At 49.3% G+C, this 26,173-nt stretch overlaps 1 protein-coding gene across 3 annotated transcripts in view; it reads left to right on the top strand.

Annotated features, from left to right (window-relative positions):
• The first annotated feature begins 10,884 nt into the window (after positions 1 to 10,884).
• LOC100426632 (C-C motif chemokine 4) overlaps positions 10,885 to 26,173 on the top strand; it is a 34,404-nt gene continuing 19,115 nt past the window's right edge. Inside the window, exon 1 of one of the 3 annotated variants that reach the window (XM_077969662.1) lies at positions 10,885 to 11,024. The gene's annotated coding sequence lies outside the window, so the exon portion shown is untranslated. Of the gene's footprint in view, positions 11,025 to 11,331; positions 11,465 to 26,173 lie in introns of those variants that run through there. The other 2 variants (XM_002800667.4, XM_077969661.1) reach the window with 2 other exon arrangements.

Raw genomic sequence — 26,173 nt, 5'->3', positions numbered from 1 at the left:
ATTTTTGGTTATATTTAATAAGGAAAATATATGAAATGTCTCAGAAATAAAAAAGAAACAAAGTCAATTATTCCTGAGACTTTTTAAAATTATTGAAGTACACTTGTTAATTGTTAGTGTAGAACCTACATTTCATAATAGAAAACCTTGGACTTGCCAGTGGTAGCTGCTGGAATGAGGTGTCTGTTCAGTACATCCAGAACATCGCCTCAGATTAACTTTACCTCAGTCTCAACCTGAAAACATAAAAAATAAAATTTAAAAAATCAGATTGTTGAACTCTAGAAATTCTGTAAATTATTACACATTCTATCTACATCTGATTTTGAGGAAGGGAGCTTAGTATTGAACAGAATTCCTTTCCCTCTGCCAACTCCCTTCTTCCCTTTTGACACAAAAGCAGAGAAAAGCTGCCTCTCGGTTACCAAAAGTATTTTTCCTTTCCGCATGCAATTATGTGCTAAACACACACAGACACACACCCCACCCCAACACCCCCTCACAGTCAAAATACAGAATCACCAATGACTAAAACTGAACACTGATGCTACTTGGTAAACGCTGGTCAATTACATGAATCCTTCGCAAGGTAGCAACTATTGTGTCCATTGACTTGGGAAAACAGGAGCTAAGACATTTGCTCAAAGATCATCACCTTAAAAGAACTTAATAAGTAGAGCCAGGATTTGAAGCCAGGCAGGGTGCAAGGGACAGAACAAAAGTCAAACCCAGGCAGTTTGCTTTCAGTGCTTACATTCCTAACAACGTTCAACAGGCAATCTCTTCAGTGGAAGAGAGCCAAAACTAGTTAAGATACCAAAAATCTATGGACCGAAGAAACTCTTGCCATTCATCTCTATTCATTTATAATGCTGAAAACGTACACCACCTCTAACGGCACATACCCAGTTTGCTTCCTTTTTTTTCTTTTTTTTTTTTTTTTGAGATGGGGTCTCACTCTTTTGCCCAGGCTGGAGTACAGTGGCAAGACCTCGGCTCACTACAACCTCCATCTCTCAGGTTCACACCATTCTCCTGCCTCAGCCTCCGGAGTAGCTGGGACTACAGGCACCTGCCTCCACGGCCAGCTAATTTTTTTTCTATTTTTAGTAGAGACGGGGTTTCACCGTGTTAGCCAGTATGGTCTCAATCTCCTGACCTCGTGATCTGCCCATCTCGCCCTCCAAAAGTGTTGGGATTACAGGCGTGAGCCACCGCGTCCTGCCTTTTTTTTTTTTTTTTTTTTTTTTTTGGTATTTTTGGTTGGTTGGTTGTTTTTGAGATGGAGTCTTGCTATTCTCCTGCCTTAGCCTCTCTAGTAGCTGGGACTACAGGCTCCCACCACTACGCCCAGCTAATTTTTTTTATTTTTTTATTTTTAGTGCAGACAGGGTTTCAATGTGTTAGCCAGATGGGTCTCAATCTCCTGACCTCGTGATCAGCCTCCATCGACTTCCCAAAGTGCTAGGATTGTAGGCGTGAGCCACCATGGTCGACCTACTCATTGTTTTTAAACAGAACAGAACGTATCAAGAGTGGGACATGCAAGGGGAAGAATGATTTAATGAAGTTTTTCACATACCGTGTGTGTATATACATATAGAAAAGGGTTCTTATTGTAGATCTTGCTCCAAAAACTTTGGTAGCCATCATTCTAGTGCAGCGGTTCTCAATTAGAGGTGATTTTGTCCTTCAGAGGACATTTGACAATGTTGAGAGTTACTTTTGACTGTCACAGCTTGGAGGGTGCTACTGACATCGAGTGGGGTGGAGACTAGGACGCTGTGACCATTCTACTATGCACAGGACAGTCCCCACAACGAAGGATGATTCTGCCCAAACTGTCAATAGCGCTGCTGTTGAGAAGCTGATTCTAGTGGAAGAGGCAGGCGTGTTACACATGACAGAGAACACGGAAGGGAATTACAGGGCAGGTGGAAAGGGAGCTTGGTAGGGAGAGGGCAAGGTGGGGGAACCACAGTTACTGACCCACCAGCTCTACTGGGCACTGTCCTGAGTGGGAAACTATTTGTATTGTGTGTATTTGTGTAAGGTATTATGTGAAATCTTTAAAATGGCACTGGAAGGGGTAGGTATTATCCCAACCTATGAATGCAGAAACCAGGGTTCTGAGTGTTTAAGTAACATACCTGAGGTCACATAGAAAGTTATGAGTTGGGGCCAGGCATGGTAGCTTATGGCTGTTATCCCAGCACTTAGGGAGATGGAGGCAGGAGATGCGTTGAGCCCAGTAGTGGGCAAAAATGTGACACTCTATCTCTAGAAATAAAGTTGTAAGCTGGGATTGATGTTACCATTGGATGTTACCACCCAATCTGAAATAGGTTGGGTGAAAGAATTTTGATGACCAATAGACAAGTTTTTTGTCCCAGAGAATGAGGAAGTGAGAAAGTTGAAAGAGGTGAAGAAAGAAGTCCATGAGTTACACTGCGGGACTTGGGCTAGCCAGGAAAGGGAAGCAGGAAGCAAAGAGAGCAAATGATACACTGGGAGAAGATGTGAAAAGTTCGAGTCTGGATATTGTCCTGAGGATGAAATGGGAGAATGAGGAGCCTCTTCTGCATTCCCCTGGCATCCAGTGGGTGGAGGCCAGAGAAGCTGCTAAACATCCTGCTAGGTGCAGGACAGCCCCCGTCACAAAGAACTGTCTGGCCCCTGATGTCAGTAATGCAGTGTTGAGGAGCCGTAGCGTGGGGGAAAGAGAATAAACTCATAAGCTTGGCAGATCTCAATTCAAACCCTGGTTGTACCATCTCCAGCAGGCCTTGCTTGGTCAGGGAATAGTATCTAGCTAAAATTCATTGACTTCATTTTGTTTTCATTGAATTTATGATTTGTTGGCTCTCCATTTGTGAGAGTGATAAAAGTTTCCTTTAAACACGAAATTGTAAATATAAACAGGTAGGCCATTCACAGAAATATATAAAATATGTCATAGGAAAGGTGGCACTCTCACATGGCAATAAATATGACAGAGGCCAGCAAATGACCTGAGTGACCCCGAGTGACCTGAGCACTGACTCCCAAACGCCGTCCGTAGGATGTTCTGCATCCCCCAGACCCTTTCCTGGGTCCTCCTGGGCCCTAAAACCCCCTAGACCATCCAGACCTCAGGCCACCCACCTCTCCGTTGCCAGAGCAGTCTCCATTCCTGAACGTGCTGGTCACCACCAACAGCAGTTGTTCCTACTCCAGGCAACTCAGCTTATACTTGTCCATACAGAGAACCTGGATGGCGCTGAGGTGAACACAAGCCCTCAGCTCCCAGTAGACACTCTGGGCTTCCTCCCACACCTCCCCCCGGCCGGGACTCCTGTGCTCATCTGTCTCTCCCAGTGCCCAGCACAGGCGTGGCACAGAGGAAGTGAATGGACCGATTTGAACACATCATCCTCGATTCTCCTTCCCCGCTCAAGCCCCGCAGCTAACCCATCGGCGAGTCCTGGAGGCTCCGCCTCCAAAATACTGCCTATCCCATGTCCAAACGCCTCTCACCACGTCCACTGCTACTTGCAATTGTGTGTGTGTGGAAATATTTCCACAAAATTGGAATGAGCAGGTCACAGCGGCGCCTGGAGGGAATGGCCGGGGAAATGTGCCCTCGCCTTGTTATTCTATCCGGGCCCACCCAGCTGAGGATGGGGGACCTGCCACCACCCTCCTGGCAGTTCCAGACTCCTGGGAGCCAGCAGGTGAGGACCCAAGAGTGTTTTCAGCGACTCCCATCAGTCACTCCCACCTTGGCCTAGGCCTCTACGTGGCACAGATCACACCTCATTCCGACCTGGCATTACACTGGCCTGTGCCCTGTCCTCAGGGTCACATTCGTCCCCCAGAAGCCATGCAACCCTGGAAAACACATGAGCCTGTCTAACAGTCAGGTTCCTCCTCTGTGCATTAACAATGACATTGACGCCTGCTTTGCAGGGCGCTGGGAGGGTAGAGGGAGGTGTATGCTGGAGAGTTCCCCAAGGGCAAGGCCTGGCTCTGCGTCACTCACTCTCAGATCCTCAGAACCTGGGGCTGGCCCAGCAGGTGGCCACCATTCCCTAAGAGTTGGATTTGATCCGTCAGTGCTGAAGGCAGGGGATAGAGCTTAGACAGGGCCCCTGTGTCCTGTCTTCTTTATCTTCAGCTTACTCATCCTTGCCCCTTTCACATGCACCCTGCAGAGCAGGTGTTCACTGAGCTTCCACAAAATTCAGCTAGAGCAGCTGATGGATACTGAGGCCTGGATTCACTGTCAAAGTGTTTCTCTAAGGGCGCTTTCCAGAACACCATGGAAAACTCATTTGCTGTATAAGTTTGAAAACCCCTGCCCACAGGTCTCCCCTTGTGTACGAGCAATCAGCTCTACCATTCAGCCCAGGTGTGTGTTTGCTGGACCATCTGCAGGAAGCTGAGGAGACATGAGCTGAAGGCAGAGGGTGAGTCCGAGGTAGGATCTTGGGACAGGTACAAGAAGTTGGGCAAAAATGGGATAATTCCAGCCTTAATAACCTTAGATAATAGTTTGCATTATTATTTAGTTTATTGGATCGTACCTACGTTAAATTTCTTAAGTTTTTTAAGAGAGAAAGCCTCACTCTGTCACCTAGGCTGGAGTGCAGTGGTGCAGTCATGGCTCACTGCTTCCTGGAACTCATGGGCTCCAGCAATCCTCATGCCTCAGCCTCCTGACTAGGTGGGACTATAGGCACACGCCACCATGCCTGGTTAATTTCTTCGACTTTTCACTAGAGACAGGGTCCACCTATGTTTCCCAGGCTGGTCTCAGACTTCTAGATGCAAGTGAAGTCTAGACCAGCCTGGGCTAAGTCGGCCTGTGCCATGCAAACGGAGTCTCAGGTCCTGAGACAGGGCGTCCAGATGCCCCAGTGCAGGGCCCTCTTGATTGACACCTGCTCCCCTGTACTCATTAGCAACCTCACCCACCCTACTCTCAAGGCACACTTGGCCCTCGTATCTGGGAGCTCTGCATCTGTGGATTCAGCAACAGCAGATGGAAAATATTCAGAAAATAAATTGGATGGTTATGTCTCTACTGAACATGTGCAGACTTTGTTCTTGTCATCATTCCCTAAAGAATACAGTATCACAACCGTTTATGTAGCATCTGCATTGTATTACATATCATGAATAATCTAGAGATGGTCTAATGTCTACGGGAGGATGTGCATAGCTTGTATGTAAATACTAGGCCATGTTATGTCAGAGGCTTGAGCATCCATGGATTTCGGCATCCCCGGGACCCTAGAACTAATCCTCCATGGATACCAAGGGACGATTGTATAAACTCACTCAGGAAGGCTGCTCAGTGGAGGAAGGGCCCAGTTCAGGACACACAGGGATATCCTCCCTGGACTACTGTCCATCCATCCATCCATCCATTCATCCATTGTCCTCTACTCCCACGCCCATCTATGCTTGTCCCAATGACAGTCCTAGCAAGAGGAGACAAGAAAAAAAACCAGTTCACATTGTCCAGTTTTGAGGTCTTGGAAGAAGTTGTACCAGCATGAGAATAGGGGGTCAGTTTCCTCCGGGATCCAGAAAGCATATCAGGCCCCCTCGGGGTGAGGAAATGAGCATGGGCTCTCCAGTAGCCACACAGGCCTGCAGTAGGATGGGGCTGGGGCTGGCCATGTGGATCACTTGGGCCTCATGAGGGGACCAGAAAGACCAGGGAGCAGAGGAGCATGGGGGCAGCTGGTTACCTAAGGAGAAGGCACCTCAGGGAAGGGGTCTGTATTGGTTTGTTTTCACACTGCTATAAAGAAACACCTGAGATGGGGTAATTTATAAAGGAAACAAGCTTAATTGACTCGCAGTTCAGGGAACTTACAATCATGGCGGAAGGCGAAGGGGAAGCAGGCACCTTCATCACAAGGTGGCAGGAGGGAGTGAGTGGAGAACGAGGAAGTGCCACACTTTGAAACCATCAGCTCTCCTGAGGACTCCCTCACTCTCAAGGGAGCAGCAGGAGGAAAACGGTCCCCAGATCCAATCCCCTCCCACCAGGTTCCTCCCTTGACAAAGGAGGATTACAATTCTACACCAGTTTTGGGGTGGGGACTCAAGAGCCAAACCTGTAAGGGTCTCAGTCTATTTTGCAACTCCCCAGGGCTAAGGCTGAGTACAGACCTGCTGGCCATGCACTGCAGCACGCGAGGGCTCTGCCAGTGCGCCCCCATCTGCTGCTTCCTGGGGATCGTGGCTACTTCTTCCAGAGAAGGGTGGATTTGCCCCCCTGCTGCCCCTGTAGGGCCTTGTGAAGCCCCGGCCACGTCCTCCAAGGGTAAGAGCAGGAAACTGGGCTCCTTGCCCTTCTTGCTGCTTGAGTGACAACCCTGGGGTCATCCCTAGGCCCCATCACTGCCCGTTTCTAAATGGAGAACATTTTGGCAAATCTTCCTGGCAGAGGCTGGGGGGCTCATCCCTGTTATCTGTTCTAGCTTGGGAAAGCCAGGTGAAGACATCTGGGCAAGCAGACAGTAGAGTGGCCCCCAGGAAGGGTGGGTGGAGGGCGCTGGCCTTTGGGCTTGCCTGGACCGGGGTGGGAAGGGGGAAGTTTACCAGGAAGTAGAGCTCTCAGGGCTGTGGTTAGGAGGAGATGGTAATGCTGGTGGGGTGATGGGGCTGTGGCTGGTTTGGGGTGGAGGATAAGTGACAGCCAAGGTTTGTCAGCCTGCAGAGGGGTGACTGACATGGACTCGGGGCTGAGGAGTCCAGTGGTTGCCCTTAGTTCTTGGATCCTCGGAGACTTCTGGAGCCTGGATCTGGGCAGCCTAGGGGTGGAGGTGGTGAGAGGCAGGGGTAGGGGTGGGAGGGGAGGCCTTGCATGACAAGGTGCAGGGCAGGAAGCCAGCCAGGGACTGGTTTGCAGTGGCTGCTCCCATCCCCATTCCCACGCCAAAACCCACCCCTACCCCCACCCTGGTGCAGGGTCTGTCCTGGGCAGGTGTCCTCTGGCCTCAGCAGATCCCAAGCTGGAAGCTGGCAGCCACACAGGGATGTCACTTGTGCCAGCTTTGTCCTGCACTTTGCTTCCTGAAGTGTGAGGCGCCTGCCCAGGAGAGCACGGGCACACCCCACACCTCTCATTTTGAGGGTGCTGGGAGGTGGGGGACCAAGGTCATACAGCCCTGTGCTTGTGCCGTGAAAAGTAGCCTAGGAGTCCCGTGTCCACCCATCCACGTGGATTCCCAGGAGCATGAACAGTGGCACGCAGCGAGATGAGGATGCAGAGAGAAGTGGAAAAGAAGGAGAGAGAAAGAAAGATTGGGAGAAGGGAGTGAGAGAGAGGAGGAGAGATGGCGAGAGAGACAGAGGAGGCTGAGAGGATAAGGAGCGAGAGAGATGGAGAGAGAGACACAAAATGCAAAGAGACAGAGATAAATGTGCATGAGTAGGAGGTCGAGTTACTCTTGATGCCAGTTCCCAGTGAAAATTGTAGGTCACCGTCACCTAACCACACATGCAATAAAGTCTTCTGCTGCTTAAAGCCCTGAGAACCCCTTCTCGTGGAGCATAAAACCTTTGACTACTGCCCTTCCTCACTGCAATTTTGTTGTGTCTTCCGGTGAACCCTGATGTCTTGTCTATTGCCTTCCTGGGCTCAAGGATCCACAAAAACCTGATGCCTCTTTTGGGAGGAATTGCAGTGCCTTCAACTCACTAGGCTCCCCAGGATGCTTGCGCACTTGGCTGGGGCCCTAAGCAGCCGGGGACATGCTGGGGCTCTGCTTCTCTCTTTCAGTAAGAAGGCGAACTAAGAAAGAGACTGAAGCATGGTCTGTGGAGAAGGCACTTGTGCAAACACCAGGAGAACGAGAGGCCTGAGTTGTCTTCCTTTCTCCTAAAAGCATGCATTCCTGGCTAGGAGCAGTGGCTCAGGCCTGTAATCCCAGCACTTTAGAAGGCCAAGTTGGGCGGATCACCTGAGATCAGGAGCTCAAGACCAGCCTGACCAACATGGAGAAATCCCATGTCTACTAAAAATACAAAATTAGCTGGGTATGGTGGCGCATGCCTGTAATCCCAGATACTCAGGTGGCTGACGCAGGAGAATTGCTTGAACCCAGGAGGCGGAGGTTGCAGAGCTGAGATTGTGCCATTGAACTCCAGCCTGGGCGACGAGTGGAACTCCATCTCAAAAAAAAAAAAAAAAAAAAACAGGCATTCCCTCCCAGGCCACCCTAGTGAGGACATGAAGCACAGCGTGTGTGTGTGACTGTGTGTGCATGCGTGTGTGCAGGTATACGCACATCTATGTATGTGTATGTGTGTGTGCATGTGTGTGCGTGTTTGTGTGTTGCAGGGCTTTACAGTGGACAGGATGTCAGAGGACAGCTGCAGCTCCAAGCTGCAAGTCTCTGACAGAATGCTTAACATTCCTCGGACCACAACAAGACAGCGTTTTCATTTGCACCCAGTTTTATTATCATTTAAATCTGTATTTTTTTGTAGCATGTAAAACTTAAGTTGCTTAACTATTCCTTGAAGCATTTACACCAGTGGTTCCCAACCTCTTTGCTACCTGAGACTAGTTTTCTTGAAGACAACTATTCCACGGACCTGCAAGAAGGGGAAAGGATGATGTGGAGATGATTCAAGCCCATTACATTTATTGTGTGCTTCATTTCTATTATTATTTCACTGTAATATATAATGAAATAATTACACAATTCACCATAATATAGAATCAGTGGGAGCCCTGAGCTTGTTTTCCTGTAACTGCATGGTCCCATCTGGGGGTGATGGGAGACAGTCACAGATCATCAGGCATTAGGTTCTCATAAGGAGCACGTAGTCTAGATCCCTGGCTTGCACAGCTCACAGTAGGGTTCACGCTCCTATGAGAAACCGCTCATCTGACAGGAGAGGCAGAGCTCATGCGGTAATGCGCAGGATGGGAAGCAGCTGTTTCTACAGATGAGGTTTTGCTCGCTGGCTGGCTGCTCACCTCCTGCTGTGCAGCCTGGTTCCTAACAGGTGGGGACCCGATTTACCCAGCAAGATAAATACATTATTATGTCAATTGAAATTATTCACCCTGCATCACCCAAAATTACCTTGCATACCTACACCCACCCGAGGGTCCCGTAGTGCACTTTGGGAGCTGTAGACAGTAAGCCTGGAGCTCCGTTGCGCGTTCCATCCCTTCACCATCTGTGGGCTAACAGGCTGCGTTAGTTTCCTAGGGCTCTTTTACAGGACCACAGACTGGGCACCCTCAACAACAGAATGTTACTGTCTCGCAGTCCTGGAGGCCATGAGTCCAAGATCAAGGTGTCAGCAGGGTGGGTCCCTCTGAGGCTGTGCAGGAAGGCTCTGTTCCAGGCCTGTCTCCTGATGCGCGTGTGGACATCTTCTTCCTGTGACTCTTCATTAAGGGTGATTCTGGTGAGGGCTCAGAAGAGGAGACTTGGACAGAATGTTGGTAGATAAATATGTCAGTGGAAACCAGAGGGTAAACAGGATACCATCCTTGCCCAGGGCTTTCTGGGGACACAGGTGTCCGAGCAGCAGCCATTTGCAACTGAGTTCTATTCCTGGAAAGCCAGGCAATACCGGGGCTGAGCCCTCTACGATTTGTTTAGTGACCTGATTATGTGGGAGGCCTGGAGCTGGTGGTTGGGGCGGGGGTGGCAGCGCCCCACCTCATTACATCACTCACTTCCCAGGCCCTGCCCTCAACGCCTCCTGACCAGGCCCTGGCCTGGTTCTGTCACCCTGTCCCAGTGGGTGCTTCAGACCACTCACTGACCAAGTGAGGGACTGATTCGAGGTTACAGAGTGCTGTGTTTATGTGACCTGAGAATATGTGTGCACAGACTGTGCCCGCAGTGTCATTGCACAGTTGAGCATGTACATGTGCTGCCTGTGTGTAGGCAGCCTGTCCACACATGCCTAGGAGTGTGACTCCGTGTCCTGGTAGATGGGGAAGGAGAGAGGGAGTTGTGCCCAGGGTCCCCTGATTACTTCTGTGGGTGCATGTTTGTGCGTCTTGTTAGGGGTGCTTGGGGGTATGCAAGATTCTGCCCTGGGCAGATCACCTGTGTGTGTGTGTGCGCACGCGCGGGCGTGCATTAGGGGGTGTACTGTGTTACAGCATCCTCAACCAACTCTGTATGTGTGCGTGTGTGTGTGTGAATGTGTGTGCATTAGGGGGTGTACTGTGTTACAACATCCTCAACCAACTCTGTATTGTGCATGTGTTTGTGTGTGTCCTACAGGTGTGAGCGAGTGGATGCTTCCACTACTTGCATTGTCCTTGCACACTTGCGTGTGTCCCTTGAGAACGGAGCCCAGCATGTGCTGGCACCTCCAGGAACGTGTGAGTGTGCATTCTGCGGTTCCCTGTCCTGCTGACTCCCTGCTTGTCCCGAGGGCGTGTGCGCCTTTAGGTCCCAGGCCTGCGTGCCCGCCAGTGTGAGTGCCAGTGAGTGTGGCCCCGCGCAGCTCTCTCCGCTCTGCGCTGCCTGCACACTCACCCTGCATAGTTGCTGCCGGGTGACTCGGGCGGGGCCGGCCACCTGCCTGCCCGCCCATGGCACTCACTGGCGCTGGCAGTCGCTGAGGCCCTGCCGCGCCCCGCAGGGCCTGTTGAGCCGCCCCCGGGCCGGGGTCGCTGCCGGCCAGGCCCCGCTGAGGCGGGGCGGCGCTGCCTGTATGAACCCCCGGCGGCCCAGGGAAAAGGCGACCATCTGCATCCAGGAGCACGTGGCCATCGACATGTGCCCCGGCTCCATCTGTCCGTCCAGCCGATTTCTGCCTACTTCCTTCACTTACCGCGGAAGCTGCCCCATGACGCCCCCGCGCGCCGGGCCGCGGCCAGCGCCTGCCCCTGCCGCCCCTCCGACGGCTCCCGCGATGACTACAAGGATGGGGACCATCTCCTGGGAGTCTAAGGATTCAGTCCGGGTTCCAGCCCTGTGCAGCCTCCCGCCAAGCCGCCAGAGGACGAGCTGGACGTCAAAGGCTACCAGTGGACGACTGCAGTAAGTTTCCAACTCGCCGACTTCGCACCCCTCCACTGGTTCCGGCTTGGCAGTCCCCGCTTTCGGGGTGCCCTCTGTCCCTCCCCCTCGCGTGGTCGCGTTCCCCCTTGGTATTTCCGTAACCCCCCGCCTCGTGGCCACAGACCCCTAAGCGCTCCGTGCGGTCTCCGCGCCCTGCCCACCGGCCCCGACCCCTACCCCTACCGGACCGGAGAGGTGGGAAGTTTGGGGGCACCAGCTTGAGGTGTCCCATTTCCGGGGCTGGGCTCCGGGGAGCCGGTGTGGCGTCCGCTCCCTGCCCGCCAGCCCTTTGGGAGCTCAGGCGCGGACAGCCGCTTTTGTTCCCGGGAATGGCGGAGCTGCGTCCCGGGGAGACTCGCGTTGCAGCCGGCAGCGTGGTCGCCCCCCGCTGGCCGGCCGCTCCGGGAGGGCACCGCAGGGTAGGATCGGGGCTGGGACGGGCTGGGGAGGGGGCCCAGGGCTGGGGCCGGTTCGGCCTCCCAGGTGGCGAGCTGGCCGAGGAACTAGTAGGACTGCTGGGCCGCTTGTCATTTGGAAAAACCTTGGCGGTTCCTCCTCTGGTGCCCGTGGACCCCGCCGCGGTGTTCTCCAGGGCCGCGGACCTTCGCCCACCGGGTGCGCCCGCTGCCCCAGAGCAGCAAGGACCCCCCCTCCTCCCGGACCGAGCCCCGAGCCCCATGGAGCAGGCAGGCGCTCTGGCACCTTTTCCCGCCCCGAGGGTGCCTGTCAGGCCCGGCCAGCCGGGACTGGCTGGGAAACCGAGGCCGGAAGAGGTCGCAGTCCAGCGAGGAATCGGTTTGTGGGGTGGGGCTGGGATGGGAGACCTCTCCCCAATCCCACCAGCCCCAGCCCAGCTGTGGCCTCAGCCATGTCACCCAGAAAACCAGTGTCAAACCCTAGCCCTGCCAGGGATGTGGACCTTGCCTGGTGAGAGTCCTGCTCAGGATTCTCCAGGGCCCCTCCTCCGCGCAGCAGGGGTGTCTGCCCCTGGCCTGGGCACTCACCAGGGCCTGCAGGCTGCGGGCCTGGAGTTTCCCTAGCATCAAATGTGCCACCAGAAGCTGAAGGTAGGGATTATCAGTTCCCTCCGGAGTGCTTTCCAGAATGGGGGTCTGCTTAGGGTTCCACTTAGGGGTATATCCTTCAGGCATTGGAAGTGGGTTTGGAAGGCCCCGAGCCAAGGTGGCGCCCCCAGTCATCGGTTCTTTCTCTGTGTAAATCCAGCTTTGAAAGGAGGAGGATGTGGTGCATTTCCCGGAAGGGCTGGGGTCCTGGGGTGTGGGGAGCTGGGGTTGGGGTGTGGGGAAGGGCCCAGGGTTGGCGAGCTGAGCAGGACTGTCACAGGCCTCTGGACGTCCTAGGGTGCCCCCTTGCTTGTCCGCTCTTCTAAGGGCCAGTCTCAGTTTGCCCATCTGTAAATAGGGTTGATTGTCCCTGCCCCATGTGGCTGTTGTGAGCATTCAGTGAGCGCTGCCAGTCCTGGGAGACTCTTGGGGTTTTTTATTGTGCTAAAATACACAAATATAAATTTCTCATTTCAGCCATTTCTTTTTACTCCTTCACTCCTTCACTCCCCACCCACCCACCCACTCATTTTTAGCGTACAGTTCAGTCGTGCTCAGTACCTTCTACCTTCAAGGCAAGCCATCTCCAGAATCCTCTTCACCCTGCAAAATTGAAACTGAACCCATTAAACAACAGCTCCCCATTCCTCCTCCCCGGTCCCTGGCAACCGCCATTCTGCTTCCTTCTCTGTAGATGTGACTATTCTAGAAACCTCATATAAGTGCAATCATCGGTATCTGTCAAACTTTTGTGTCTACCTTCTTTCACTCAGCAGAATGTCTTCAGGCTTCATCCATACTGTAGCGCGTGTCAAAACTTCCTTTTTCAGGCTGAATGATACTTGAGAATCAAAATCTCTTCTCCCAAACACCGCCCCAGCAACAGTGTCTGAGAGGCCCAGGGAGGGGCAGGGCTAGGGTTTTGAGGAGAGGCTCTCCTCTCAAAGCCGGATCCCACATCTCTCCCCTCAGTGCCAGCACCAGCCAGGGCCTCCTCTCATGGCTTACTCCACCTGTCCCTCCCGTCGGAACCGCCCCTAAACCATGGGGTCAGTTTCTGTCTTTTGCCAACTCACCAGCTGGGGAGGGTCTACCCAGGAGACCCCCAACAGCTCCCTGACCTGGAATCAGCCTCCTGCCCTCCCCCTTCTGTGGACAGAGGTCACACTCGGTGGGAGGGCAGCCCCACAGAGGGCTGGCTGGAGGCACTGGTGGGAGCCCCAGCTCAGGGCCAGGGAAGCCACCTGTTTGGGCACAGAAGCTGGTGGCAGCACAGTGACACGGCCTCAGGAAGTGCCCACTGATCTTTTTGCTTCTGGCCAAATGTGTCACTGTTCAGGGTGCTCAGGGACCTGCTGGGTGAAGGAGTGGAGAGGTGGCAGCAGAGGGCCCATCACAGTCCAGGAGTCTGAAGGACAGAGCAGGCATCACTCCTGTCCCAGTGTGGCAGCGCCCCCAGCCTAGCCCCCATGGGTATCTTGGGGTGCAGAGGTGGGACAACCAGAGCCACTGGACAGACATACCAAAACTTCTGGTGGCCCAGAGATATGCAAGTGAAATGTGTCAAGAAACAGGACCCAGTGAAAACATTTTGAGCTACAATAATATATGCATTGTAAGAATAAGACACAGTGGTCAGGCACCGCCTGCACAGGGTGGGCCACCAGATTCCCAGAACTCTGCACTCCAGGCACGTGGTGGGAAAGGCAAGAGGTCAGAGTGAGGGAGTTGGTTTTGGAAGAGCAGCCATGTCACCGTGGGCACACGTGGGGCCACTGAGCCAGGCCCTGTCCCAGAGGCAGCCCCACAGTGCAGGGCACAGCTCAAGATATGTCCACCTGACCTCCTGACCCCAGCCACTTCTCTGGCATCTTGCAGGGGCCTGGCATGCAGGGAAGGGGAGGAAACGCTCTGCCTGCCAGGCTCTGTGTCCACATCGTCTCCCTCCCTCTCGCTCCAGCCCTGGGAAGATGGGACTATTACATCCTTGAGGTTGCTACTATCATGATTCCGGATAATACCCCCACATTTGCCCTAGCTGGTTTGCTGTGATGTTGGGCTAGAGGAGGAATATCTCAAAATTGGAAGGGATTATAAAATGTTGCATGAGAATAGCTATTTATGCAGGTGGGTGTGTGGGTGGAGGGGAAGAGAGAGAGTCAAAATATACTCTTTGGAGCTAGACAGGGCATGTTTGTTGCCTTGATCTCTTGATACAATTGGTAAAACAACAGCAGATGGGAACATTCCTGAAGCTCTCTGAACTAGACTGAAATCTGCAAAACTGGTCCCCTCAATGAGAGACCCAGAGCAAGTGGTTCAAGAGAACTAAGAGAGAACCAGTTTTTAGTGCAAGGCCCCAGCTTCTCAAATCTTGGTTTTTGAATTAAAAATCACATACTCATGAAAGTCAAAGCACAAAGAATGGAAAATGAAAAGCGGAGATCCTCATTTCTTAAAAATCATGGTTGCCAGGGAAATCACATTTAATAGACTGGGATATATCACATCAAATGTCCTTATGCTTATGTAAATATATATAACTTACTAAAGCAATATTATATATACAGTTATATAATAAATATGTGGTAATATAGAGATTGGTATAGAGATACACATATGGAATGCATTTTCTATATACATAGTTTTTGTTTTGTTTTGTTTTTTTGAGACGGAGTCTTGCTCTGTCTCCCAGACTGGAGTGCAGTGGCGCGATCTCAGCTCACTGCAAGCTCTGCCTCCCAGATTCACGCCATTCTCCTGCCTCAGCCTCCCGAGTAGCTGGGACTACAGGCGCCCACCACCACGCCCGGCTAATTTTTTTTTTGGTATTTTTGGTAGAGACAGGGTTTCACCGTGTTAGCCAGGATGGTCTCAATCTCCTGACCTTGTGATCTGCCTGCCTCAGCCTCCCAAAGTGCTGGGATTATAGGCATGAGCCACTGTGCCCGGCCAATACATAGTTTTACATTAATATCATAGCTACCTTTCCTTTCAGTATGTATATGTACTTTATTCTTTTCAGTAATTTCATGTTTATGATGTGGCTATACCATCATGGTTCAAACTATTCATATTTTAAAGAATTTATCTATATTGATTGTTTTACAAACAGAGCTGCAAACAACAGCTATGTGCCAACACTTTGTGTCTTTCTTTTTTTTGAGACAGAGTCTCACTCTGTCACCCAGGCTGGAGTGCAGTGGCGCGATCTCGGCTCACTGCAACCTCTGCCTCCCAGGCTCAAGCAATTCTCTTGCCTCAGCCTCCCAGGTAGCTGGGATTACAGGAGCCTGCCACCATGCCCGGCTAATTTTTGTATTTTAGTAGAGATGAGTTTTCACCGTGTTGGCCAGATTGGTCTCGAACTCCTGATCTCAAGCTATCCACCTGCCTTGGTCTCCCAATGTGCAAGGATTACAGGAGTGAGCCACCGTGCTTGGCCCTCCTTTGTTTCTTTAGATAGTGTATCTTAAAATAGATTCCTAGAAATAAGACAGATTGAAGAGTATGTAAATTTTAAATTTTTCTACAGACCGTGTCATTGCTCTTCAAAAATGCTGATTACCAAAATGTCACTTTTTGATACTAAAAAATAGATTGTTTTAAACACACAAAGTAAGTAGGGCTTACCAAAAGTTAATATATTTTGCATTTCTCACAAGTATGTTGAATTTCTCACCCTTGCATTTTACAGCAGGAATCCTGACTCAGTCTAACTTTCTTTTTTTTTTTTTTTTTTTTTTTGAGACGGAGTCTCCCTCTGTCGTCCAGGCTGGAGCGCAGTGGCCGGATCTCAGCTCACTGCAAGCTCCACCTCCCGGGTTTACGCCATTCTCCTGCCTCAGCCTCCTGAGTAACTGCGACTACAGGCGCCCGCCACCTCGCCCGGCTAGTTTTTTGTATTTTTTAGTAGAGACGGGGTTTCACCGTGTTAGCCAGGATGGTCTCGATCTCCTGACCTCGCTATCCGCCCGTCTCGGCCTCCCAAAGTGCTGGGATTACAGGCTTGAGCCACCGCGCCCGGCCTAACTTTCTTATACTTAAAAAAGTATATACTAAAACATAGGCCAGGAGTTAGCAACGTTTTCTGTAAAAGACCAGATAGTAAATATTGTCTTTGTGGGCTATATAATCTGTGTTGCAACAATGTGACTCCACCTTTGTCTTTGAAAGCTGGGATAGATAATGTGTAAAAGGGCAGGAGTGGCTGTGTTTCAACAAAACTTTATTTACAAAACAGGTCATGCTAGATTTGTTCTGAAGACCATAGTTTCTTAACCTCGGTCTAGGCAATCCATCAAATAATTCTGCATTCACGATAGAAGTCTTGTTGTATATATTGGCTGACTGTCTTTCCTTTCTATAATGTTAACCACTGATTTTGTGGAGCATGAATTCTAGGAAATAATACCCAGGCAAGATGTCTATTACCATGTGCATCTTATTTTTAAAAGAGTGGTTAAATTCGTACTGAGGCCGGGTGCAGTGGCTTATGCCTGTAATCCCAGTACTTTGGGAGGTCGAGGCAGGCAGATCTCTCAAGTTCAGGAGTTCAAGACCAGCCTGGCCAACATGGTGAAGCCCTGTCTCTACTAAAAATACAAAAATTAGCTGGGTATGGTGGCATGCACCTGTAATCACAGCTACTTGGGAGGCTGAGACAGGAAGATCACTTGAACCCAGGAAGCGGAGGCTGCAGTGAGCCGAGATGGCACCACAACACTCCAGCCAGGGCGATAGAGCAAAACTCCATCTTGAAACAAGCCAAAACAGGCCGGGCGCGGTGGCTCACGCCTGTAATCCCAGCACTTTGGAAGGCCGAGGCGGGCGGATCACAAGGTCAGGAGATCGAGACCATGGTGAAACCCTGTCTCTACTAAAAATAGAAAAAAATTAGCCGGGCACAGTGGCGGGCGCCTGTAGTCCCAGCTACTCGGGAGGCTGAGGCCGGAGAATGGCGTGAACCCGGGAGGCGGAGCTTGCAGTGAGCCGAGATTGCGCCACTGCACTCCAGCCTGGGTGACAGAGCGAGACTCCGTCTCAAAAAAAAAAAAAAAAAAAAAGAAAACAAAACAAACAAAAAACTGGGAGACTGAGGTGGGCAGATCACAAAGTCAGAAGTTTGAGACCAGCCTGGCCAATATGGTGAAAACCCGTCTCTACTAAAAATACAAAAATTAGCCAGGTGTGGTGGTAGGAGACTGTTGTCCCAGCTACTCGGGAGACTGAGGCGGGAGAATTGCTTGAACCCGGGAGGCGGAGGTTGCAGTGAGCTGAGATTGTGCCACTGCACTCCAGCCGGGGCGGCAGTCTCACAAAAAAAAGAAAAAATTCTTATTGACAAATTCAGTAGTTTCTTGTCTTTAGTTTGCATGTGTATCACTTGGCGGTTTGGTAAAAATCTAGATTCCCACATCCAAACCCAATTCTCTTGTGAGCATTTTAAACAGCCATCCCAGGAGGTTCTGGGCTGCTCATAGGTTTGCATATTAGTTACACTATTTATCCGCTGCGTGACCACGGACAAGTTGTTTGAACTCTCTGAGCCAACATTTCCTCTCCTATCAAATGGGAATATTAATAGAACTTAGCTCTTGGAGACATTGTTAGAATTTGAAGGACAGTGAATAATTTTTAAGAGAGCTTGACTTGTGAGAAAAATAAACAATGCATGAATATATATTTCAAGCATGAGTTTACCTAGTGCATATGCATTATATACTGGGTGCATAATATTTCATAAAATAATCATTGTTTTATAAAATAGTGTTTCATTATTTGGGGAGAGGCATTATTGTCATTTCCTTTCTGCTGACTTCCCCTCTTCAGAGTTTTCTACTCTTCCCCTCCCATCCCACCGCCTTGTTTTGTCACAAAACAAAGCCAATAGAATCACCAACAGTTTAAGACTGGTTTACTTGGCCGGGCGCGGTGGCTCAAGCCTGTAATCCCAGCACTTTGGGAGGCCGAGACGGGCGGATCACGAGGTCAGGAGATCGAAACCATCCTGGCTAACACGGTGAAACCCCGTCTCTATTAAGAAATACAAAAAACTAGCCGGGCGAGGTGGCGGGCGCCTGTAGTCCCAGCTACTCGGGAGGCTGAGGCCGGAGAATGGCGTGAACCCGGGAGGCGGAGCTTGCAGTGAGCTGAGATCCCGCCACTGCACTCCAGCCTGGGCGACAGAGCGAGACTCCGTCTCAAAAAAAAAAAAAAAAAAAAAAAAAGACTGGTTTACTCAAAATGAATTCATTATTTTACATAGATGAACACTGAAATGATAAAAAATGTTCTATAAATATTTGTTGGTTGACAGCTTTGAAACAATGTCCTCTAGAAAAAGCTAAACATAGCCACTCACCTTGTATGAGAGCCGCAAAGAATAGCCATGTGCCTGAATATGTGTCAGTGTGTGATTGGAGCGGCTGAGGAAGGGGTGTAGAGGGTGTTGTGGGATCCCTTCCGACAAGCAGTCAAGAATACATAGAAATACATGACAAAACTTTCGTAATCTAGATAAGTTAAAATGCATGTTAAGAAGAGTCCCAGAGTGTGGTTGCTTGGGTAGGGGTAGGTTCAGGAATTGAAGGGACGTCCCTGGGTCCTAGGTCCCTGCTTCCTAATCTGGCACAGATGTAACAGTGTCTTGTTGCTTCCAGGTCACTCAGGGATTCAGCTCTGAGGTCAATGATGCACTTGGCACCAGAACTCAGTGGACGTGGCACAGACTTGCCAGCCTCAGCCACTTTCATTCTGGAAGCTGTTAAAAGAGACAGAGTTATAAAAATTGAGGGATCAGCAAGGGAATTCCTGGTCCCATGCTGCCTTCTACTGTTTGCCTTGGCAAGTGTAGGGCCTGTCCGCTTGCTCAGGACTCTTTGTCCAACCTCAGCTCCCTAGACCTTTCCTCAGTGGCTCAGGGGGTCTCCTCAGGCAGCCTCCTCCCGCTGACACTTCCTGTCTTCCCTCTGCCGGGGGCAGCTCTTCCCTGGTTCCTTGCAGACCCCAGGTCAGGCCAGAAAACACCTCTGTGGCCCTTCCCTGTGTCCCGCCACCAGATAGGACCTCCAAGGCCTGGGGTCCCCAGAAGGGCCCTCATACCAGCTGGTGCCCTTGCAGGCTGCCCCGCTCCGAGTCCTGCTTCTCTCCAGAGATGGGCAGGAGCACCAGCCCTTACCTGGCACCAGCTGTGAGTCTCATAATTGCCATCTACCATTTTACTAGGGGTCTTCTGGGGGTCCTAGGAAAAGCAGCAGATGCGTGGGTGCCTGGGCACTTGGGCATTCTGAGGGAAGCAGCAACATGACCCTGGGTCATTTTTCACTGGGGACAAGTGAGCCATCTCCTTCTATTTTTTTTTTTTTTTTTTTTTTTTTGAGATGGAGTCTTGCTCTGTCACCCAGGCTGGAGTGCAGTGGCGTGATCTCCACTTACTGCAAGCTCCACTTCCCGGGTTCACGCCATTCTCCTGCCTCAGCCTCCCGAGTAGCTGGGACTACAGGCGCCTGCCACCGCACCCGGCTAATTTTTTTTGTATTTTTAGTAGAGACGGGGTTTCACCGTGTTAGCCAGGATGGTCTCGATCTCCTGACCTCGTGATCCGCCCGTCTCGGCCTCCCAAAGTGCTGGGATTACAGGCTTGAGCCACCGCGCCCGGCCGAGCCATCTCCTACCCAGTGATAAAATCAGAAGTAGATGGAGACAGTACTATTCAGGGGATGATTTGGGGATGAGAAGAAGCACTAGCAGGAAGTTGGAGGTTTGGGGGTGAGAAGAACTAGCAGGAAGTTGGGGACTTGGGGGTGAGAAGAACCAGCAGGAAGTTGGGGAGTTCTTGTTTCCCCATTTTTCCGTTCCATTTCTGTTTGAGCCTTAGGTTTGGCCTCCATCTCCCTCTGTAGGAATTGCAATTAATTAAATAGTCTGCCTCTTATTCCAGCTCTACTGGGGGAACATAATACGGTCTAAGAGAGATTTTTTCCAGCAAGAGGCCATCTCTGCAGATCACCTGTGAGGCAGACCTGTGGCGATTTCATGACTCAGCTGGTCACCAGGAAGCGATTATAGCTGGGTTCTGTCCCTGATTGAAACCTACTCAATGTTCTCCTTCCCTAAGTAGGACAAGACCGTACCCTGCCTTTAAGGTTTACAGAATAGAAAGTGAAAACTTTTGGGGGAAGAAAATCTTCCTGAACAGATAGCCCAGGGCATTTTGAAAATCCCTTAGGAAGTTTCCTGTTTCACTTGGGTACCTCTGTCCTTGGGCTTTGGTGATGTGGTTTGACCCCAGCCAGAGGTCAACAACAGCAGAAGGCAGGAGGAAGACAAACCCATGAGAGGAGGCCCAGGAGCAGGGGGGCATTGTGAATGAGGAGGACGCGGGGGCCCAAGAGTGTGAGCAGAGGAGGACAGGGCTTGGGCGCTCAGTCGCCAGCTGCGGGGTCCGAGCTGTGTCCCCTTATCTTAAGAGGTGAGCCCTGAGTCATGGGAAGATGGAAACTGGGGCTGATGAGAGAGGATGTTTTTAAGCACCGTGGTGTCTTGTTGACTCGCACATGCGAGGGGTTCTTGGTAGCCACAGGGCTCAGGGTATTTGCAAGAATAGTTCAAGTGCTCACTTGTCTCAGGGCTGTTGATGGGGAAGTGGTTTCCACAGCGAGAGGAGGTGAGATATTGGTGTCACCCAGGACCACTTAGCTAGTTCCTCCTCACTAAAGCTCTGTAGTCATAGTTTCCCCTGGCAGAGCAGAAACTTCTATGTTATCCCACAACTGTTCTAACGGTGTAGACTTGACTTATGCAGTGATGCCAGGAGTCCTGAGCAGCAGAGCCCAACTTAAACCACACACAGATGGACAGAGCTGTGTTAGCGAAGCCTGAGCTACTGAGCAATGAGAGTATAGCCAGGCTTCCAGACATCTGTTCATTCCAGGCTTCCAGACCTCTGTTCATTCCAGGCTTCCAGACATCTGTTCATTCCAGGCTTCCAGACCTCTGTTCATTCCAGGCTTTCAGACATCTGTTCATTTCAGGCTTTCAGACATCTGTTCATTCCAGGCTTCCAGACCTCTGTTCATTCAAGGGAGATACGCACTAAGCAAAGGACCAAAAGATATGTTTAATATGGGTGCTAATATACATACGGAACCTTGAAATAAGTGTTCTTAGCCTTTGGCCAAGAGGGTCCATGTCTAGGAATCTATTCTCTATAGAAATAAATTCAAATATGGGAAAAAAGAACAATGCATAAGTGTATTTGGTCCCCAGCATATTTATAGCAACTTAAAATTGGACCCAATTTAAATTGCCTATGATATGGAAATGGCTAAGAAAATTATGGGATCTTCCCTTGATTGGCTATTAGGCAGCCTTTACAAACAATGCAATGACATGAGAAATGCTTATGTTGTGGTAAGTTTAAAAAACTCAAGATGCAAATCAGCTTATTTTAATTAGGACCCATCTAACATTTGGGATGTGGTCAATCCCACATAATGTATTTTTGTGGGTGCAGTTCCCAGGAAAGAGGAGGAATAAAAACTGCGAGTATGAAGTGTCTCCTTCGCTTGCAGTCTCCTTGTCTACCCCTTTGTCTATCTCCTGTGAAAAGACTCCCTTCTCTTCCTTAATATGGGCAATTTCTACTGAGGACTCATTGTTCTAAGACTCCTCTCATCTCCACCTGCATCCTCAGTGCCTGATGTTTGGCTTGTATGAAGGAAGGTGGGTAGTGCTTGTGGCAGGGCCAGTTCTGTCTTCCTCAGTATGTTCTGGAGTGGGTATGTAGCCCCATTTTCTAGTGGTTACCTTGATATCATGAAGAGTTTATGTCTCTTTTGTCCTAGATTTGGGCAATAGTGATTTATTGGGCAACACGAAATACACAAGTCAGCATCTTGTTAAGAATAAAGTCATTCAGGAAAGTGGACGACTAATAGTTTCTAATCTAGATAGCACAGGAGAAGAAATGTTTATCACACACAAAGTATTAGTGCCTGTTATATCACCAAGACAAAACTAACAGGAAAAAGACAAACACATTATAGTGAAAACTTGTGTTTCCTGACCAGCATCTATTCTGCATGTTTCCTGATGCCAGAAACTCACATTTCCTCAGGGGAAATCCCCCTTCCCCACAATTCTCAGGTTTTAAGTTTATGTAAAATTCTTTAAACCCAAAGATTCAAGTTATGTGCCTTGATTAACTTAAGCAAATCAATGAAACCCATCCCCACAGCCACAGCGATTGGTTAGGAACTGGGTTCTGAAGTCAGTCAAATCCGAAAGGGCCTAGTGATGCTTTTTCCAACGGGAACACAGACCCACTCTTCACGGCAGAAAATGAACAAGGATTCACGTAACACTGGCAGGTACTGGCAGCCACCCAGGGCCGCTCACGGGAAAGGGAGATCAGAAAGAGAAGCAAAGAGGACTCATGAGACACCACACGGCTGCTGCGTCCAGCCTTGCCTGGAGCTAGGGCCGCCTCGATGCCCTGGAGTCTTGGAGCCACAAGGTGCGTTTACTCCAAGCCTCTTAGAGTTTGGTTTGCTTGTTTGCTTTCTGCCTGGAAACTGCCAGCATCCTGAGAGATACAGAGATCTGTATCTGTGCAGAGACACAGGGTCTGTTAAAAGTCACAGGCCCTGACTGAAGTGTGGAACTGGCTGAAACGAGAAAGTAGGAGGTGACTTGGTGAGGACCTTGTGAAATGAAAGTGAGTTTTAAACCTTACATGCATCAGAATTACCTGCAGCCTTGTTAAAACACAGGTTGCTGGGCCCTGGTCCATTAAGAAAGGAAGTGGGGCTGAGAATGTGCATTGCTACCATGTTCCCAGGTGATACTTACCATGCTGTCCTGTCTGGACACTACCTTTTGCAATCCCCATTACAAAGTATTCACATGCTGGTTGAACTATGGTCTGGCTTATTTTGGTGCTGAAAGCCTGTGCCAAATACCAAGGTTGCAGCATTAAGGAATTTGATAGAAGAGATTCTGAATATAGGCCAGGTGTGGTGGCTCATGCCTGTAATCCCAGCACTTTGGGAGGCCAAGGCAGGCAGATCACGAGATCGGGAGATCGAGACCAGCCTGGCTAACACGGTGAAACCCGTCTCTACTAAAAATACAAAAAGTTAGTTGGGCACGGTGGCAGGCACCTGTAGTCCCAGCTACTTGGGAGGTTAAGGAAGGAGAATGGCGTGAACCCGGGAGGCGGAACTTTCAGTGAGCCAAGGTCATGCCACTACACTCCAGCCTGGGTGACAGAGCAAGACTCTGTCTCAAAAAAAAAAAAAAAAAAAAGATTCTGAATATTGGAATTTAGTAGCTATGTGTTACATCAGTAAGGTCCTTTAAGAAAGAGTTTTGGCTACTTTGAAATGGGCTCATCTAAAATTGAAAAAGGAAGAAATTTAACTTGCTTAAAAAGGCCCTTTCAACTTGTTGACTGAGAATCCAGTCATCTGGAGACTTGAAGGACTGTAAATGTGGAATTTTCTACTCTAAGATAAAGTTAACGAGCAGAGACAGGAAGATGAGAGACCTATCGAAGCCAAGGGTCAAATATTCATCACCTCCACATGGGCCAAGATGCAGGCAGAGGTCTCTCGCCAGGGGCTGGGAGGTCGGGGTGACAATGGTAGTGAGGTCTGAACTAGAAAGTCCACATCCCCGGCTGGGCGCAGTGGCTCACGCCTGTATTCCCGGCACTTTGGGAAGCCAAGGCAGGCGGATTGCGAGGTCAGGAGCTCAACACCAGACTGGCCAACACAGTGAAACCCCGTCTCTACTGAAAATCCAAAAAAATTAGCCAGGTGTGGTGGTGGGCACCTGTAATCCCAGCTACTTGGGATACTGAGGCAGGAGAATTGCTTGAACCTGGGAGGCTGAGGTTGCAGTCAACCAAGATCACACCATTGCACTCCAGCCCAGGTGACGTGTGAGACTCCATCTCAAAAAAAAAAAAGAAAGAGAAAAGAAAGTGCACATTCCCAACCCCTGTTAAAATGCAAATGTGAACTATGTAACTGACAACTTCTCTGCTTCTGGCTACCTGGCCCATGGAATTGATCAGAAACAAATAGTAGCCTACGGACATTAGAATGGAGTCACATTGCCAAAGAAACCACGAGACTGGTTCCAAACAGCCCTTGATTAGACAATACCGAAGGCAACCTCACACAGATAGGAAGTCAGCAACCTCCAGAAAGCAAATCCTCCACATTGCACATCTCAGATTGTCCATGGAGGACATTCCCCCAAGGAGGAGAGCTAGGGACGGTCAGACTGGCTGAACTGCTTAAAAATGCAATTCCCATTCTCCCATTCCCTAACAGGGATCTTTGTTCAATTTACTCTGTTTGTTCATAACATTCGTATTTAGGGAATGTCAGGCATGATTAAACTTTGTTTAGCTTTGGGTTTCTGGGCCTCGAGAAACAATTCAGTGCAGGCAAGTGTTGTACGCACCTATATTCTCCTGAAAGCCCATAAAGAAGGAATGATGACACCTTCACTGCATCTATGGGGACAAAAGCTGCTCGTGTGTGTGTGTGTGTGTGTGTGTGTGTGTGTGTGTGAGAGAGAGAGAGAGAGAGAGAGAAACAGCCTTGTCAAAAGGACGTTTGTTGCTGTACCCTCATTACATGAAAGCCGTCATGGCATCAAAATGCTGTAAGCCAGGCTGAGCTCTATCCTCTCTGCATCAACTCAGAATCCTGACCAGAAAGTGGTTATGATGGATGGAATCTCACCCATCAAAGAATAGGGTCAGATGAGACAGAGAGGTAAGCTAGGCAAGCTAATCAGAAAATAACTCAAAGTTTTAAAAGTGCAGAATATAAAAAGGAAAAACCCTCATTCCTTAAAAAAAAAAAAAAAAGCCTCATTTCCTCAAAGGAACCACAGTAGTTAGCTATTTGGTGTGTATCTTTCCAAATATTTGCCAATGTAAATACATGTGTATATAGCTTTCAAAGTAAAAACAAAGTAATATCCTTTACAGATAGTTCTGTAGCATATGTAGAGAATATATATGCATATGCATATACTGAATGTAAATAGATATGCCTTTTACATATATTATGGACAGTTTCCACAGATACAGATGTGTGCTTTTTTTTTTTCACTGACTGCAGAATGTGCCATTGGACGTCTTAATGCTCTACTGATTAATCCCCTACTGATGACCGTTTGCATTTCTTTGCTCTTTACCAACCACACTGCAAAGAATATCCTCATGTCTACATATTCTTAGCTTTTGGCAGTGTTTCTATAAAGCAGATTCCTAGAAATGGGATCAGGTCAAATGGAATGTAGGTCACATAGTATGTGCATTTTAATATTTGCTAAGTAGTAGTGTTTAATTACACTTTAAAGAGTTTCAACCATACAATTCTAAACATGTTTGGACACAAAAATTAGATTATTTTAAACAAAATGAAATAAGCATAGCTCACAAAAATTAACACGTTTGGTTTTCACACAAATATTTTGAATTTCTCTTTCTTCTGCAAAAAGGACCCTAACTTAGTATGCACTTCTTGTACATATAATGCAAGCAATTCATCTAATAAATAACCTTTCACAGTAAACCTACAGACAGCATCCTGCTCCACACAGAAACTGGACGTCTTTTCTTTCTCTAACATTAGCTATTTATTTTGTAGAGTGTAGATTCTAGAGAAATAATGTATAATACACCTGTTGCCATATGTGGATACTTACCACATTTAGAAAACGGTGAATTCTATTGATAGTGGCTCTCAGTCTTTAATAGGCTATGGAATACCTCATGAGCTTGATTAAAATATCAGTTCCCAGGTCTACACTTAAAGCTCTTGATGCAAGTGGCTTAAACAATCACTCTCAAACACTCTATGTCAACTCAGAATCCTGACAGGAAGTGATTGCAATGGATGAAATATCATCTGTTAAAGAATAGGGTAAGATTTGAGTATAGGGGGATCATGTTTGGGGACATACATTTGTCAGTGGTTAACAGCATAGTCTGTAGTTCAGTAAAAGTCCAGGTTTGGAATGCAATTGACCTTTTAC

Source organism: Macaca mulatta, chromosome 16 (genome assembly GCF_049350105.2).
Source record: "Macaca mulatta isolate MMU2019108-1 chromosome 16, T2T-MMU8v2.0, whole genome shotgun sequence".
Taxonomy (NCBI): Eukaryota; Metazoa; Chordata; class Mammalia; order Primates; family Cercopithecidae; genus Macaca; species Macaca mulatta.
This window is presented reverse-complemented; position numbering and strand designations above follow the sequence as displayed.